This window comes from Argopecten irradians, chromosome 2 (assembly GCF_041381155.1).
Source record: "Argopecten irradians isolate NY chromosome 2, Ai_NY, whole genome shotgun sequence".
Classification (NCBI taxonomy): Eukaryota; Metazoa; Mollusca; class Bivalvia; order Pectinida; family Pectinidae; genus Argopecten; species Argopecten irradians.
This window is the reverse complement of record NC_091135.1, coordinates 30,346,716-30,363,966: the sequence shown is the minus strand read 5'-3', so window position 1 is coordinate 30,363,966 and position 17,251 is coordinate 30,346,716. Positions and strand designations below refer to the sequence as shown.

The window sequence follows — 17,251 nt, the reverse complement described above, 5'->3', positions numbered from 1 at the left end:
CTGTACTCTAGTTCTATCTGTATAGCGGTGATTTGAACTAACTTCCAACTGCCAGGGACACTGTAAAAGATAGTTTCAGCCACCCTGATAAGGTATTTTTATACTAGTAGTAAAATGTCTTGCCCTCATTTTCTCACGGGTTTCTGACACAATCGTCGTCAATTTGATAAAAAACACAACACAGAAAAAAGTCAGGAATAATAAGGAACGTGACCTTGGTAGGGAAATGTTTTAAATATTGATCAGTTTAACACCACTGTACAGCTATATCAAGTTAAAGAAAGTTTTAATCGCCACGTTTAACATTAACAAATGTCACGTGTAAGTGTTAACGTAACTGTGGAACATATATACTATCGATATTTATAAGTAATTTGTCCCTTACTTTTTCCTCGCATTTACACGCCGTCTATCGCTGAATAAATTAAATGTTGTCTTATCAAAGTCATACAGTACACAGTCAGACTCCACACATACGTTTATTAGTGGAGGAAAAAAACATTCAATGTCTCAAAAACATGTTTACAAGACTACACACTTTTTTGGTGAATTGTATAACTGACATATCTACAAATCAGGTATCATGACATTGCTTTTATAGTCCCAATCACGCCCATCACCTACGGTAGGCAGGTACGGAGAGATCGGCGTTTGTGCTGAATAATTCGACTTTCGTTTGTCCAAGTATTGTTTGGTTATTTCTGACTAAGGCAAGCATATTGCAACATATCTAGAGATGAACTTGAATGTATAGAAGCTTTGTAAAGAGATGCACAAGATTGAATTAATCAGAATTCTCAACATCTGAAGGGATGAAATAAGTAAATTGATAAGTTTTGTTTCTCTATGACTCACCAATACTTCGACATACCGCATCGTTGGTAAAATATCTTTATTATTATTCTATCTACATATTTTCCATTTGATTCGACGTATAAGTTGACGTCACGTAACCCATCGGTTCGTGCGGGCCGTTTGGCAGTTTTAGTGTGGCATTGGAAGCCAAGCAACCTTTTCGCCGTAAAGATACTCGGAGAACCTTGGTCGATAACGATCACACGGTTCACCCTAGACAAAAATACAACCTACATCTACACTACCAACGGCCTCTGCTATATTTGGTATCATGTAACGCCATGACAAAGGAAATCAGTTATAGATGGTGTGGTCGATGGCCATTTTGTAGCCCTGTCTGTTTATAGAGAGGCAGTGCTGAGTTCGAAAAGGTAAATGTTTAATGAGAGTCGGGGACGAATATGTTCAAAACAAGCATTCTGTTACTAGAAATTCTTTTTACAAACGGTCAAGTGCATAGCGGGCGATACTCCATCCTTGAGAAAAGAAGTTGTGTAAACAGGTTGGTTGGTTGATTGGACTGTACTTAATAGCTTAGGTCATATAAAGGCGGCCTCTCAAGATGACACGGAATAATTAGAGGAATTATAAACAGGTGGTAGCTTTTATCCAGAAACTGTTATTATTCAGAAATCTCAATCTCAAATTTTCCCCTTTTCCCCCCTAAATATACTACTTTTTGGTCAAGAATTTAGTTCGAATGATGAAAATACATTTTCATGCCCAGCGGTTTATATCCAGTACACATAGGTTTTGATGCGGTCCCTCTCCTCCTTCACCTATCTTTATGAATTTCTTCATAAGTTATGAAATTTATTAAATAATATTTTGTACGTTTGTGCGCACGTGCGTGTGTGTGAGGGTGTGAGAGGGGGTATGTGTGTGCGGAAAGGATGATACGTGTGGGTAAGTGCGAGGGTGGAGGTGTGTATGGGTGTGTGTGTTTGTGTGTGTGTGAGAGAGAGTGTTCCTGAGTGGAAATGAACTCGTTTATTATCATCGTTATAATCTTCATTTTATTTGTATATAGTTAAATTACCATTGTATGCACAATCATAAACAGCCAGACCTTAGGACCAGTTTTCATATGGAAGCATGAGATGTATAGAGAAAGCCACCTTTATCAGGGAATGTGACGAACATTTTAGAAAAATTGAAAGTTTTGGATTGTGATATTAATAATAAAAAGTCCATCTTATTAAGGAATGATTTATCATTTTTTGTTGTTTACTGGTTTGTAAACTGAATTTTTTGTACAAATATTTTAAATGACGCGTCATGTTGAAATATCTGTAAAAAAGGCAGTTTACACACCAGTAAACAACAACAAAAAATAAAAATCATTCATTAAATTTACATTTCGACCAACCATTTCATTTAAATCAAGTGTTCAACTAAAATAAAACTATTTTTTTCCAATGTTATACGATTGTTGAAACAGCCGGTCGATTGATGGAATTCCGGAACTGCTGGTTTCAATATGTCGGGAAATGTTGTCAAAATCAGAGAGAACACAAAATATAGTCCCACATTAACTATACCTTTTTTGATCCCATTTATACAATATTTGTTAAATATTTTATTTTCTGATATATAGTTTAAGATTTACATTACATTCATGCATGCATTATATTGAAGATTAGTCAATACAGATACAATAGGCCTGATCTGATGCGCATTCACACTACTTGCGGAAGTTAGTGTTCCGGTGTGTGTATTCTTGCGTAGCAACCACTGCGTTTACGCAAGTGTAAACGATTTCGCAGTTGGTAAGGTTATATAGAAAAGAGAAGAACGGAAAGTATATATTATATGTATTGTAAATTGTAACAGAGAGGGCGTTTGTAAGTTGAAATAAACTTGTGCTCGATCCTGTTGCTAATATGGCAACACAATTTATTTTTATTATACATCGCTGGTGTACTTTCGGATATTTCAACAAATGATGCTCTTTATGTTGTATTATCGCAGAACTTACTGCGTTAACATATATTTCCTTCTAGCTGAAATGAGAAGAAAGTGTCGCATGCTCGCATAGTGGATGAGTAAGGTAGTTTTTTCCCTAGTTTGATTGATGGTTTGCACACTATTTTATTTAATGGTTATACAGTACAAAATATATAATAAAAGGTAGGAAACAAGTAGAAAGTTTGATGAAGACAAGTCCCTATAGTGTCAATTGTAGTCCATACAATTAGCCCTTCTGCGTTCATTTCTGATATAACTGTAACCATCTCTCCATGATAGTGTTTTGGCAGAAAGGCCTGTCTTATCTCGGTAAGTGTGTCTCACTATCATAAATCATGTGTTCGAACCCGTTTAGGTGTAACGATGGGAGTCCCTTTCAATGATAATGCTACCAAAACATTCCTACTGGAGTCGGCTTGAAATCGTCTTTTTAATTTATATTTATTGAAATATTCTCTTTATTTATTGTCGATTTACGTTGTATCTGCAACAGGAGGAAATGGAGTTTGATGATGATAATAGATAATCGGACATTGCTGGTGGATTTTCAACTGTAATTTTTCATGTCGACAAGATAATGTAACATACATGTAACGTTTAATCTCTACAAATACGAACTGTGACAGAAGGTTGGCAGTGTATGACAATAGAATATCAAATATTGACGTCTTTATCAAAGTGGTTGCTGAAATTAATTTAGGCTGATCGATAACATCTATTGATCGTGATTAACACATTAAAAATTGGGATACTTCAGAGACTCCAACATTGAATGTCGGTCTGATAATTTTATATTTGTAGAAGTAAAAAACACTGCAAAGATAATGATCTTCAATTGCACCATTACATGTAGTTATTATCAGGTCACTTGACCTTGTCTTGGGCTAATAATATATTCAAATAAATACAAAAAAGTTTAATCCAGATAGTGGGTAATTAACACAAATCTATTCCGGACAAAAAGACAAGCTTTCTTCTATTTTAGCCCGCATTTGACATGGACGATAAAATTGAAATCTATGAACGTGCTACGCCGGCCGGGCGATGTTATCAATAAACTAGAAACAATTTCTCTTTTTAACCAATAGGTAACGGTGTCTTTGTGGTATTGATTTCAGATTTAGATAATACTTTTGTACTGTGTCGATCTTCGATGTTTCAATATTACGATTTCGAAAACTATGCGATGTTAAATTTAACTGGGTGTAGGGATATAATTTCTACACATCAAATAGTTACAAAGTAAGCTAATAACATGATCTTGATAACCCTTTTCCCTTAAAATCGTGTATGAAAGCTAGGTCATGATATATCTGTGTTTGAAGCATATGAACATTAATCGATTTGTGGTGCGGTAAAAAAACACTGAGGCTTACATGTCATTGCTAAGTGAATATGGGCGATCGGAGACCCACCCAGTATATAAGTACATAACTGTAATTAGCCACATGAAACAGACTGAAGACACTGCCTACATCACCGATAGGGAGACTTTAAAAACGGGACCCTAAAGGTATATAAAGTCAATGATAAAAGAAAAAAGGAAAATAATATACAACATAGACATTTAGTGCATCCAGGACTCGCAAAAATACATACGCCGTACAACTGAATAATATTAACGTAATTATCGTTAGACATATTACTTCTCACCATGGTAAAACATGTAATCAAAACAATCAATCGCATGTTGTAAATAGAACCTCAGCAGAAACGTTCATGAACTGTTTTTGTTTGCAAAAGCAGCAGAATGAAATAATTAATCAAATGGCCATAGTTTATTGGCAAGAGTGAGGATACATAATATTTGATTAGAAATATCTGTGGTTAGTAAGGTGTCTCTCTCATTGTCTTCAATTATATACACCCTGTCTAAATGATTTACCTGGCATCATAGAAACATGACACACCTGTACGTGGTCTTACTGACCACTAATGATAAGTATTAGACGAACAGATTGTGTTAGTGGTTAAATGTGGAAATGGTCCTACTTAGTAACTGACCACTACTAGAAGGACGAACCACGAACCACTGTCTGATTTCTCAGCAATTTTGGCGAGTGATTAGAGTATGAAAAATGGTGTGATATATCATTAAGAGAACGGAAATATGAACTGTACAATGCCCCTAGCATTACTAGCTAGTATTACTGGAGACCGCCGATACCACATGTAAACAAACACCTTCAAAATAGACCTGTCGACAAATGGGGCACTATTTCATTTACACCTTTCGCTAGTTTAATTTACTTGAAACACATATCAGGTGATTTTATTCCGTTATAAATCAATGATAATCGTTGTTCCGATAGGTATTGGAGTCGAGGAGAAGGAGCGATAACGTTAAATACATGACAGTGGAGTGTTTCCCGATGTAAACTCGCCACACGTACGGCTCCCTAAGGCGGATACATTAACAGATTGATTTTGTTGAATACTCAAATGAGAAACCATCCTTTGTGAAGAGGAGAATCAACAAAGCTCTATAACGATCAGGACTTAAAACATAAACCAAGGTGGCTCATATACCATCCCAACCCAAACACAATGATACTGCTCCTCCAATGTTACAATGTTCTAGTTCCCCAATGGTCGGTTGTTGACAGTGGGAAGTCTTGTTTGAATTGCTATTAAGTGGCATGACGACCATGTGTTTGTGTCGACAGCGATAGTTTAACGCGTCCCCATCTATGCTTCCAAGTTAAGATTACTCATGCTTTGTTTTCTGAATTTTCTGCCTACTTGGACTATAAAATAACGTTTTTGTGATGTTAACAAACACAAACTACATTGCAACCAATTTCGTACAAGCATTCCGCAGTTTCCTCTTTTAGTGTTGTATCCTATGGGTATACTAAGAGATTTGAAGATTGTTGCAGTGGTGCATGGTCGATAGATTCCACAGACAGTTTCTGATAACCTCTTACGTGTATTATATTGACTGGTCTTTCGATATGGTTTTTCATGCCTCTTTCTTTCTTTCATTCATTTTCTTGCTTTAAATAAGTTTGTGGTCAAGTTAGGGAATCCAACTGTTTAGCATATTTAGCAGATCCCTAACGCTCAAGGAAATGTAAGATATCCTGTTGTCCGGGATTATCGCATCCTTTGTACAAATGATATCCAACTTCTCATTTAGATGCTGGATAAGAATTTGAGGTATTAGTCTGTGTCCTTTTATCATACCGTTTTTCTTTCGCGGGATATTATCGCGATTTCGCGAGACATTGCCATGATTGTGAACACGATCTACGAAATATTTATAAATGGTTTAATCATACATAAATATATCCTGAAAGCCAGAGCGCAAACCACTGAGAATGTAATTTTGTCGTTCTCAGTTAAACCACGAAAATTTTAACCCGCGTTTATAATCAACTATACGGGAATTCTAAGCTTTACCAATTAAAATAGTCATGTTTTATACCTTGATGTTGATGCTGTTGATATGGTTTTTTCTAGTCTGTGTGTGACCACTTCGTTACTACATTGTACTTCTGTAGCATCATACAAAGTCACACCTAAGGATTATTGCCATCTCGCCAACTGAAACGTTTCATCATCATACACACTTAAGTAATTATTGTTCTATCGTTGGGGGCTTAGAATGTATTCACTAAATCCATATTATTGTTGTTGACCTTCCCCCGCCCCTCAAAAAAACCCCAACAGCATTGGTGCAAGTATGGCCTCAGATCAAAATTGTTTTGGTAGATCGGTATGGACTATGGCACAACCCCACTGCGTTTGTATCGTATCTGTGTGTCACATCTTACCAGGGACGATACCTAAGTACATCAACGTTAATACATGTACTTGAAAGAAAAGCCGAAATATATCATTTATACTTCATTAGATTAAAAGAAAAGTTTGATTTCAACTATCCTTTAGTGTGGAATGGTATTAAAACCAGTTGTTTGTGTTATGTCTAACAGTCAACATATCAAGTAACATCATTATAATGGAAATAAAATACTTTTAACTTTGAAACGATCCCAAAAGCTGACATTGTACGCGTCCGTATATAAGCCCTAGTTCACGAGGTGTCACGTTTATGACGTCAGTGACTGCTATACTTTTACTACGACGGTATGATTAATAATAATGGCTGCGGATTAAACATGTACACCGGTCTGTCAAAATGGCCTTATTCTTTAGCTAATTTCCGTTTTCGCGAGACAATATTCTATGGGTGGTTACAGCAGTTAATGTACTTACATGTATACATGTTTGCATTTATATAATAATAAAGATAAATTATAAATTTTTAAATTTTTGACGACAACTTTTCCTGTGCACATGGTTCTATAATTCTTGATTTTCTTTTTTCTATGTGATTCCTAGAAGAAATTACATAGAAATATGTTTTGTCAACAAGTCGCGTATTGTTCAATGGATTTTGAAATAACAAACCAAATGTTTTTATTTCTAAATCAGTATCAATTTGTCTGAACTATCATATCCCCTCGATTGCGATCACACTGTAAGTATAAAGTTGCAGTTTAAATACAATGCCCTTCAAGTATACTTATGTATCTTCAGGACTAGATAATAGGCCAACATATTTCATTCTTGGTACCTAATTTTGGTTTTATTTTAAGACAAGCCTCATTTGACGGCGAGTCATCAGGACCTTTTTAGGAGTTGGGTATGGGTACCTGTGATATATTCAGATTGTCATCTGGACCTTTTTGGGAGTTTGGTATGGGTATCCGAGATATATTCAGATTGTCATCTGGACCTTTTTGGGAGTTTGGTATGGGTATCCGAGATATATTCAGATTGTCATCTGGACCTTTTTGGGAGTTTGGTATGGGTATCTGAGATATATTTAGATTGTCAACTGGACTTTTTGGAGTTTGGTATGGGTATCTGAGATATATTCAAATTGTCATCTGGACAACATAAAGCCAGTTAAAAACCTGAATTCAATCAAACAGCGATTGTTTGATGGCATTTGTAACGTCGAATATTTGTTTTTATATCTTACCCACAATTTCATAAAATAGATAGCGATAGCAGCGACGATGATGACTACCGAATTGATGTCGGAGATGTCATTGATGATGACTGGTCGTGAACATCTGTCACGAGATCTATGTCAAGAGTCAGACTACGTGGAAGGGTGTAAGGTTTTAACCTGCCATATTTTAATTTTTCAGTGCTGACCTATATCTGTTTATACCGTAAATGTTTCTATACAGTGTATACACCGCCTACTTTTTGTGACACGCTTTGATACTAAATAAGTTAATGCGGAGGTGGCTCGGGGACATGTCATTGAATAAATCTTTACTGAGTCCCGTCATCAAAACACACATTACATAATAAATCTTAAATGAGTCCCGTCATCAAAACACACATTACATAATAAATCTTTAATGAGTCCCGTCATTAAAACACACATTATATAGGAAATCTTTAATGAGTACCGTCATCAAAACACACTTTACATAGGAAATCTTTAATGAGTCCCGTCATCAAAACACCCATTACATAGGAAATTTTTAATGGGTTCCGTCATAGGAAATCTTTAATGAGTCCCGTCATCAAAACACCCATTACATAGGAAATTTTTAATGGGTTCCGTCATCAAAACACACATTATATAGGAAATCTTTAATGGGTCCCGTCATCAAAACACACATTACATAGGAAATCTTTAATGGGTCCCGTCATCAAAACACACATTATATAGGAAATCCTTAATGGGTCCCGTCATCAAAACACATATTATATAGGAAATCCTTAATGAGTCCCGTCATCAAAACACACATTATATAGGAAATCCTTAATGGGTCCCGTCATCAAAACACACATTACAAAGGAAATCCTTAATGGGTCCCGTCATCAAAACACACATTACATAGGAAATCCTTAATGGGTCCCGTCATCAAAACACACATTACATAGGAAATCCTTAATGGGTCCCGTCATCAAAACACACATTACAAAGGAAATCCTTAATGAGTCCCGTCATCAAAACACACACTACATAGGAAATCCTTAATGAGTCCCGTCATCAAAACACACATTATATAGGAAATCCTTAATGGGTCCCGTCATCAAAACACACATTACAAAGGAAATCCTTAATGGGTCCCGTCATCAAAAAACACATTACATAGGAAATCCTTAATGAGTCCCGTCATCAAAACACACATTATATAGGAAATCCTTAATGAGTCCCGTCATCAAAACACACACTACATAGGAAATTTTTAATGGGTCCCGTCATCAAAACACACATTATATAGGAAATCCTTAATGGGTCCCGTCATCAAAACACACATTACATAGGAAATTTTAATGTGTCCCGTCATCAAAACACACATTACATAGGAAATCTTTAATGGGTCCCGTCATCAAAACACACATTACATAGGAAATCTTTTATGGGTCCCGTCATCAAAACAAACATTACATAGGAAATCTTTAATGGGTCCCGTCATCAAAACACACATTACATAGGAAATCTTTAATGGGTCCCGTCATCAAAACACACATTACATAGGAAATCTTTAATGGGTCCCGTCATCAAAACACACATTATATAGGAAATCCTTAATGAGTCCCGTCATCAAAACACACATTACATAGGAAATCTTTAATGGGTCCCGTCATCAAAACACACATTACATAGGAAATCTTTAATGGGTCCCGTCATCAAAACACACATTACATAGGAAATCTTTAATGAGTCCCGTCATCAAAACACGCATGATATAGGAAATCTTTAATGGGTCCCGTCATCAATACACACATTACAAAGGAAATCCTTAATGAGTCCCGTCATCAAAACACACATTACATAGGAAATCTTGAATGGGTCCCGTCATCAAAACACACATTACATAGGAAATCTTAAATGGGTCCCGTCATCAAAACACACATTACATAGGAAATCTTAAATGGGTCCCGTCATCAAAACACACATTACATAGGAAATCTTTAATGGGTCCCGTCATCAAAACACACATTACATAGGAAATCTTTAATGGGTCCCGTCATCAAAACACACATTACATAGGAAATCTTTAATGGGTTCCGTGATCAAAACACACATTACAAAGGAAATCCTTAATGGGTCCCGTCATCAAAACACACATTACAAAGGAAATCCTTAATGGGTCCCGTCATCAAAACACACATTACATAGGAAATCTCTAATTGGTCCCGTCATCAAAACACACATTACATAGGAAATCTTTAATGTGTCCCGTCATCAAAACACACATTACATAGGAAATTTTAATGGGTCCCGTCATCAAAACACACATTACATAGGAAATCTTTAATGGGTCCCGTCATCAAAACACACATTACATAGGAAATCTTTAATGGGTCCCGTCATCAAAACACACATTACATAGGAAATCTTTAATGTGTCCCGTCATCAAAACACACACATTACATAGGAAATCTTTAATGGGTCCCGTCATCAAAACACACATTACATAGGAAATCTTTAATGGGTCCCGTCATCAAAACAAACATTACATAGGAAATCTTTAATGGGACCCGTCATCAAAACACACATTACATAGGAAATCTTTAATGGGTCCCGTCATCAAAACACACATTACATAGGAAATCTTTAATGGGTCCCGTCATCAAAACACACATTACATAGGAAATCTTTAATGGGTCCCGTCATCAAAACACACATTACATAGGAAATCTTTAATGGGTCCCGTCATCAAAACACACATTACATAGGAAATCTTTAATGTGTCCCGTCATCAAAACACACATTACATAGGAAACATTACATAGGAAATCTTTAATGGGTCCCGTCATCAAAACACACATTACATAGGAAATCTTTAATGGGTCCCGTCATCAAAACACACATTACATAGGAAATCTTTAATGGGTCCCGTCATCAAAACACACATTACATAGGAAATCTTTAATGAGTCCCGTCATCAAAACACACATTACATAGGAAAAAAAGAGTAAAAATTAGAATATCATTATAATGAACCCAAAATAAATAGATTTATTATATCTCATGTCTCACAGTTTTTTATGATTAGGTGAAACATATCATAATTAAGACATGGAAATAAAACATCCTATTTCCCTGGGGCACGTGCCCTCATGGTGACCGCCCATCTTTCACACGGAGTCATCTCCCCTTTCAATTGTACAACAATGACGGACGAAGCGTATGTAAGTAATATTTAATCCTAGAGTGTCGATTCGTGTATTTTCGAATTACTAAACAATTTAAGTCCCTGGTGACAGTGTGATATGAAGGTTTATTCACCCTCAGATGTAATATTTGCCTCGGCCTTCGGGTAAATAAACCTTCGTATCATATTACCACCGGGATCATAAATGCATCATATAAATACAAATGAACAGAAACCAGATTTACCCGTTCATGGTATTAAATGATAAAAGACGACATATATAAAAAGGCTTATACTTTAAACGTTAGTTCCAAGGATTGGACTTCAGATTTTGGCCAACGTCTGCGGCCATAACCTAATATAGCCCAGACAGAGGGTCAAAACATACCATATATCAGAACATACAATGGTACCCAGTGGTAATTATATGCGCGATAAAACTAAACAAGATTGTGAAACCTATATTCTCCATCACGTAACACATTAAGTATGGACGTTATGATGGTATCGAGACCGGAGACCATGCGGATCACCCTCTGAACTCGATACTGGCCTGCGACACGCTTGTAGGTCTGCATAACTAGTACTGTTCAATAAGATCATTCGTAGATTTGAATTACGCGGGAGCTGCGCCAAATAAAGCTGAAAGCTTGGATGATGTTTCCGTATAATCATAATGTATTCTTTATTGTAGCTAGCGAGAGGCCCACAGAATGCGTCACTTCATGGATGATGTTTGTTGTTCGGATAATAAATAAACACCAACAAATTTGTAAATAATAGAAACATTTTTGATTATTGAAATGCCTTACCACTGTAATGTCATTTTAGCCATGATTCATATGAACTTTTGATTCAGTTGTAGACATACACGATATCATTAGATTGCAGAGGTCCTAAATGGTGATAAAGACAGACCCGTTAACAAAGAGTCTTGTACTTACCTTGATATACCAATGGTTACCAGACGATGGCCATAGAATCACGATCAACCATGTTTACGTTGAATTGTGCTGCTTAAGTAAAACCTTCCGCGTCATCTTCCCTCTGAACGTCAAACACATGAATCAGTTATTTCTCCGATGACTGGTAAAAATCCGTCTGTTTGCTTCACAAGCATCTGTCATGTCAAGCAATGTGTAACATTTTAACTTCAATACAACATTTTTTCACAGAATGTCCTGAAAAAAAAGGATAACTTACAATAAAGCTGTGGGTTATTGCTACGATCAGACCAAGGATAGCGTGGACAGACAAACCCACGTGATCAATATTTAGACTCGCCAGACATGTTTACGTAGGAAATAGCTTCTTCAAGTAAAAATACTATTTCAAGGTGACACTGAATGTAAAAAGTAGAAAACAATATGCCATATAGGTGTCAATTGATTTAATTATTATTCGTAAAAGGTATCATTATGCCACTTTTAGAAACTGTCTGTGTAATAGTGGCAAACATGTTTCAAAGCACACGATCCTAGGCCTGTTGCTATAGGAATTTCATATTGACTTGCGCTTGATAATGACGGCTCTTTCGAGTTTAAGTCGGATTTTCAAAATTTCTTACCTAAAAGTACACTGTACAAAATATACTTTACAAAAATAAGCAAATATACCCCGACATATCTGGGTACCATCTACGTAGGACGACAACTTCCGCTGTTTTATTAGCGTCTGTTGATGGCATTACTACATGGCTAGTTAATCAAATTGGTGTCCTCTAAATTGTCATAAAGCTAAACTGTAAAGTTATAATGTTACGGAATTGATCGTGTGCAACTACTAGCCTCCTGTTCATCAAATACAAAACTAAAACGATGCCTGTTGCCTCCAGTGTACGACCGTAAAATGTTAATAAATTGGGACTTCTTTTTACTCTTCTTCTTACATGGTTTAAATAATTTAATTTAACGTGCTTGCTGTCATCTACCTTTGACTTTTAGAATTTTTTTAGTGTATCGACTTTGGATTCTGTCGTCTGGTTGTAAACTTAAAACTGTCATCATTCATGTTCCTATTTAATTATCGTCATTCAGAATACAAACAGTTGAATACCGCTAAGTCTCTTGTTACTAAAGTGTAGTATGTATTTAATTTGTTAGTGGGATGTGCTGCTTTGTGTTTCAGTGAAGCAGCACTATACTGTAGACTCTTATTCCGCAATCACAACGAGACACAATGTTAATATAGCACACTCTCAAAGAAAACGCTTGCCCTCTGCAATGCACTCCATACTGGTAAGGCGGTCTTTAAATAACTCTAGTTTAAATAACTCCTAGTTGATGTACGGGCAACATTAAACGAATCATAGTTCTATGACAACTAATAATGGCATCCATTAATTTTCAATCAAGGACCAGTTATCGCTATTTGTATAGTCTGACGAGGACTGGCACGCCCTGGAGACTAATGCAGCACACTACTTCTCTTGAAATGGGTTAACATGATATATTTGGACAAAAAAAGACAACAAGGAGTCCTCATCACCAACCATTCTATCATTATTGTGACATCTATTTGATCTAAAGATTGTCTTAATGTTGAAGACACAACAGAACCTACATTTGTGAGCGCTATATTCTAAATTTTAAAACAATGGATAAATAATGTAGTTGAGTTGTAAGCCAAATATCTAAATATACTCCATCAGAAAGCTATCAGTAAGTACGTTATGTGAATGTGGAGTGGGTACATAGTGAAGTTTGTAAATGACCCAGACAAACAGAACAGCCCGAGAGATTCGATTGATTGAGTGTAAAGCATATAAGGAATCCTGCCGCTACATTCGCTATGTTGCCATTACGAAGGTCGATCGTCATAGCTTTGATTAAATGCCAGGGTTTTGAATGACTGAAATAAGGCGTAAAAAAGTTCCAGTGTCTTTATAGGGACCCGGACCAGGCTGCTCGTGCCTGGTACTTTATCACGTGACGAAGGTCTTATGCTGATGCTATCAGGTGAAAGAGTAATTAATTTTATGTTGGGAGATCAATATTTGATGATGAAATTGTTTTAGTTTATGTCAGCTGTTCTCTATATAGCAACCTGTGTAAATATGTCACAAAGGATTTGATATATAAATCAGAGAGCTTGAGTTTTTCGTTTTGTTCGCCAAGGAAAATCGGACTTCCCAGAAAAAAACTTGCAATCCGACGATCAGTGGTTGACAACAACCCAACACACTATAACCACAAGAATTTGAGACACAGATGAGTAGTTTGAGAGTGTGGAACACAACATCCACTTTGCCACAAACAGTCCACTCAGCCTAATGTAACAGTAAAACATACTCGCGTAGTTATTGAGTTTACATTGACGTTTTCATAACAGACGATGTCAGTTTCATACATTATACATACCCCACATGCTATTGGATACGCCATGGAATAGCAAATCCAATCAAATGCAGTAGATATATATAATGTATGATGAACCTTTCAACATCAAAAGCTAAATTGATAGTCGTAACGAAAAAAAAACAACTAAGGCGGCTACAATTCACTGGGCAGTTGAAAGCAATTGTTATATGATATATGAGGATGGTACGATATCATATTAAATGTATACTAATGCTCCTTAACGGCCACACCTTTAATGGTGACATTTTCAGTATGTTTTGGGATACTTACATAACTGACTGTTTGTGATAGCTGAATCATTTTTTATTTCTAGACCTACATCACTTAATCATACTACAGAATCGTAAGACAGAACAACGTGCCAAGTGAATAGTATTTACTAACCAGTCTTCCTAGAGACGAGTACTGTTAACCAGTCTTCCTAGAGACGACTACTGTAGAGCAGTCTTCCTAGAGACGAGTACTGTAAACCAGTCATACTAGAGACGAGTACTGTTAACCAGTCTTCCTAGAGACGAGTACTGTTAACCAGTCTACCTAGAGATGAGTACTATTAAGCAGTTTTCCTAGAGACGAGTACTGTTAACCAGTCATACTAGAGATGAGTACTGTTAACCAGTGCTCCTAGAGACGAGTACTTTTAACCAGTCTACCTAGGGAAGAGTACTGTTAACCAGTCATACTAGAGACGAGTACTGTTAACCAGTCGTCCTAGAGACGACTACTGTTAACCAGTCTACCTAGAGATGAGTACTATTGACCAGTCCTCCTAGAGATGAGTACTGTTAACCAGTGCTCCTAGAGACGAGTACTGTTAACCAGTCATACTAGAGATGAGTACTGTTAACCAGTGTTCCTAGAGACGAGTACTGTTAACCAGTCATACTAGAGACGAGTACTGTTAACCAGTCTTCCTAGAGACGAGTACTGTTAACCAGTCTACCTAGAGATGAGTACTATTAAGCAGTTTTCCTAGAGACGAGTACTGTTAACCAGTCATACTAGAGATGAGTACTGTTAACCAGTGCTCCTAGAGACGAGTACTGTTAACCAGTCTACCTAGGGAAGAGTACTGTTAACCAGTCTACCTAGGGAAGAGTACTGTTAACCAGTCATACTAGAGACGAGTACTGTTAACCAGTCTACCTAGAGACGACTACTGTTAAGCAGTCTTCCTAGAGACGAGCACTGTTAACCAGTCATACTAGAGATGAGTACTGTTAACCAGTGTTCCTAGAGACGAGTACTGTTAACCAGTCTACCTAGGGAAGAGTACTGTTAACCAGTCATACTAGAGACGAGTACTGTTAACCAGTCTACCTAGAAACGACAACTGTTAACAAGTCTTTCTAGAGACGAATATTATTAACCAGTCTTCCTAGAGACGAGTTCTGTTAACCAGTCGTCCTAGAGACGACTACTGTTAACCAGTCTACCTAGAGATGAGTACTATTGACCAGTCCTCCTAGAGATGAGTACTGTTAACCAGTGCTCCTAGAGACGAGTACTGTTAACCAGTCTACCTAGGGACGAGTACTGTTAACCACTCATCCTAGGGACGAGTACTGTTAACCAGTCTTTCTAGAGACGACTACTTTTAACCAGTCTACCTAGAGATGAGTACTGTTAACCAGTCATACTAGAGACGAGTACTGTTAACCAGTCTTCCTAGAGACGACTACTGTTAAGCAGTCTTCCTAGAGACGAGCACTGTTAACCAGTCATACTAGAGATGAGTACTGTTAACCAGTGTTCCTAGAGACGAGTACTGTTAACCAGTCTACCTAGGGACGAGTACTGTTAACCACTCATCCTAGAGACGAGTACTGTTAACCAGTCTACCTAGAAACGACAACTGTTAACAAGTCTTTCTAGAGACGAATATTGTTAACCAGTCTTCCTAGAGACGAGTTCTGTTAACCAGTCGTCCTAGAGACGACTACTGTTAACCAGTCTACCTAGAGATGAGTACTATTGACCAGTCCTCCTAGAGATGAGTACTGTTAACCAGTGCTCCTAGAGACGAGTACTGTTAACCAGTCTACCTAGGGACGAGTACTGTTAACCACTCATCCTAGGGACGAGTACTGTTAACCAGTCTTTCTAGAGACGACTACTTTTAACCAGTCTACCTAGAGATGAGTTCTGTTAACCAGTCTTCCTAGAGACGAGTACTGTTAACCAGTCTTTCTAGAGACGACTACTGTTAACCAGTCTTTCTAGAGATGAGTACTGTTAACCAGTCCTCCTAGAGACGAGTATTGTTAACCAGTCTACCTAGGATGATTACTGTTAACCAGTCTACCTAGGGACGAGTACTGTTAACCACTCATCCTAGGGACGAGTACTGTTAACCAGTCCTCTTAGAGACGAGTACTGTTAACCAGTCCTCCTAGAGATGAGTACTGTTAACCAGTCCTCTTAGAGACGAGTACTGTTAGCCAGTCTTCCTAGAGATGAGTACTGTTAACCAGTCTTTCTAGAGACGACTACTGTTAACCAGTCTTTCTAGAGATGAGTACTGTTAACCAGTCCTCCTAGAGACGAGTATTGTTAACCAGTCTACCTAGAGATGAGTACTGTTAACCAGTCCTCCTAGAGATGAGTACTGTTAACCAGACCTCCTAGAGATGAGTACTGTTAACCAGTCCTCTTAGAGACGAGTACTGTTAGCCAGTCTTCCTAGAGACGGGTACCATTAACCAGTCTTCCTAAAGATGAGTACTGTTCCATCGTTATAGATCCCAGTCTTACCAAGTAATGTTAAAGATAACAACACAAAATGTACCAATGTTATAGGGGACTTGCAAAAGGAAGAGAAAAGAAATAGTCCAAAACATCACTGGCAATGATAACGACCATATATTGCAACACGACAGAAGAATGGAATGGAAATCAGAATATCAATATGCTTGATCAGTTCGAAGAAGA

The 17,251-nt window shown here is 37.1% G+C and overlaps 1 protein-coding gene across 1 annotated transcript in view; it reads right to left on the bottom strand.

Moving 5' to 3' along the window:
• The window catches only part of LOC138315103 (adenylate cyclase type 2-like), a 57,206-nt gene extending 45,160 nt beyond the window's left edge, over window positions 1-12,046 (bottom strand). The window contains exon 1 of the mRNA XM_069255847.1: window positions 11,906-12,046. The gene's annotated coding sequence lies outside the window, so the exon portion shown is untranslated. The remainder of the gene's footprint in view (window positions 1-11,905) is intronic.
• Window positions 12,047-17,251: the final 5,205 nt, after the last annotated feature.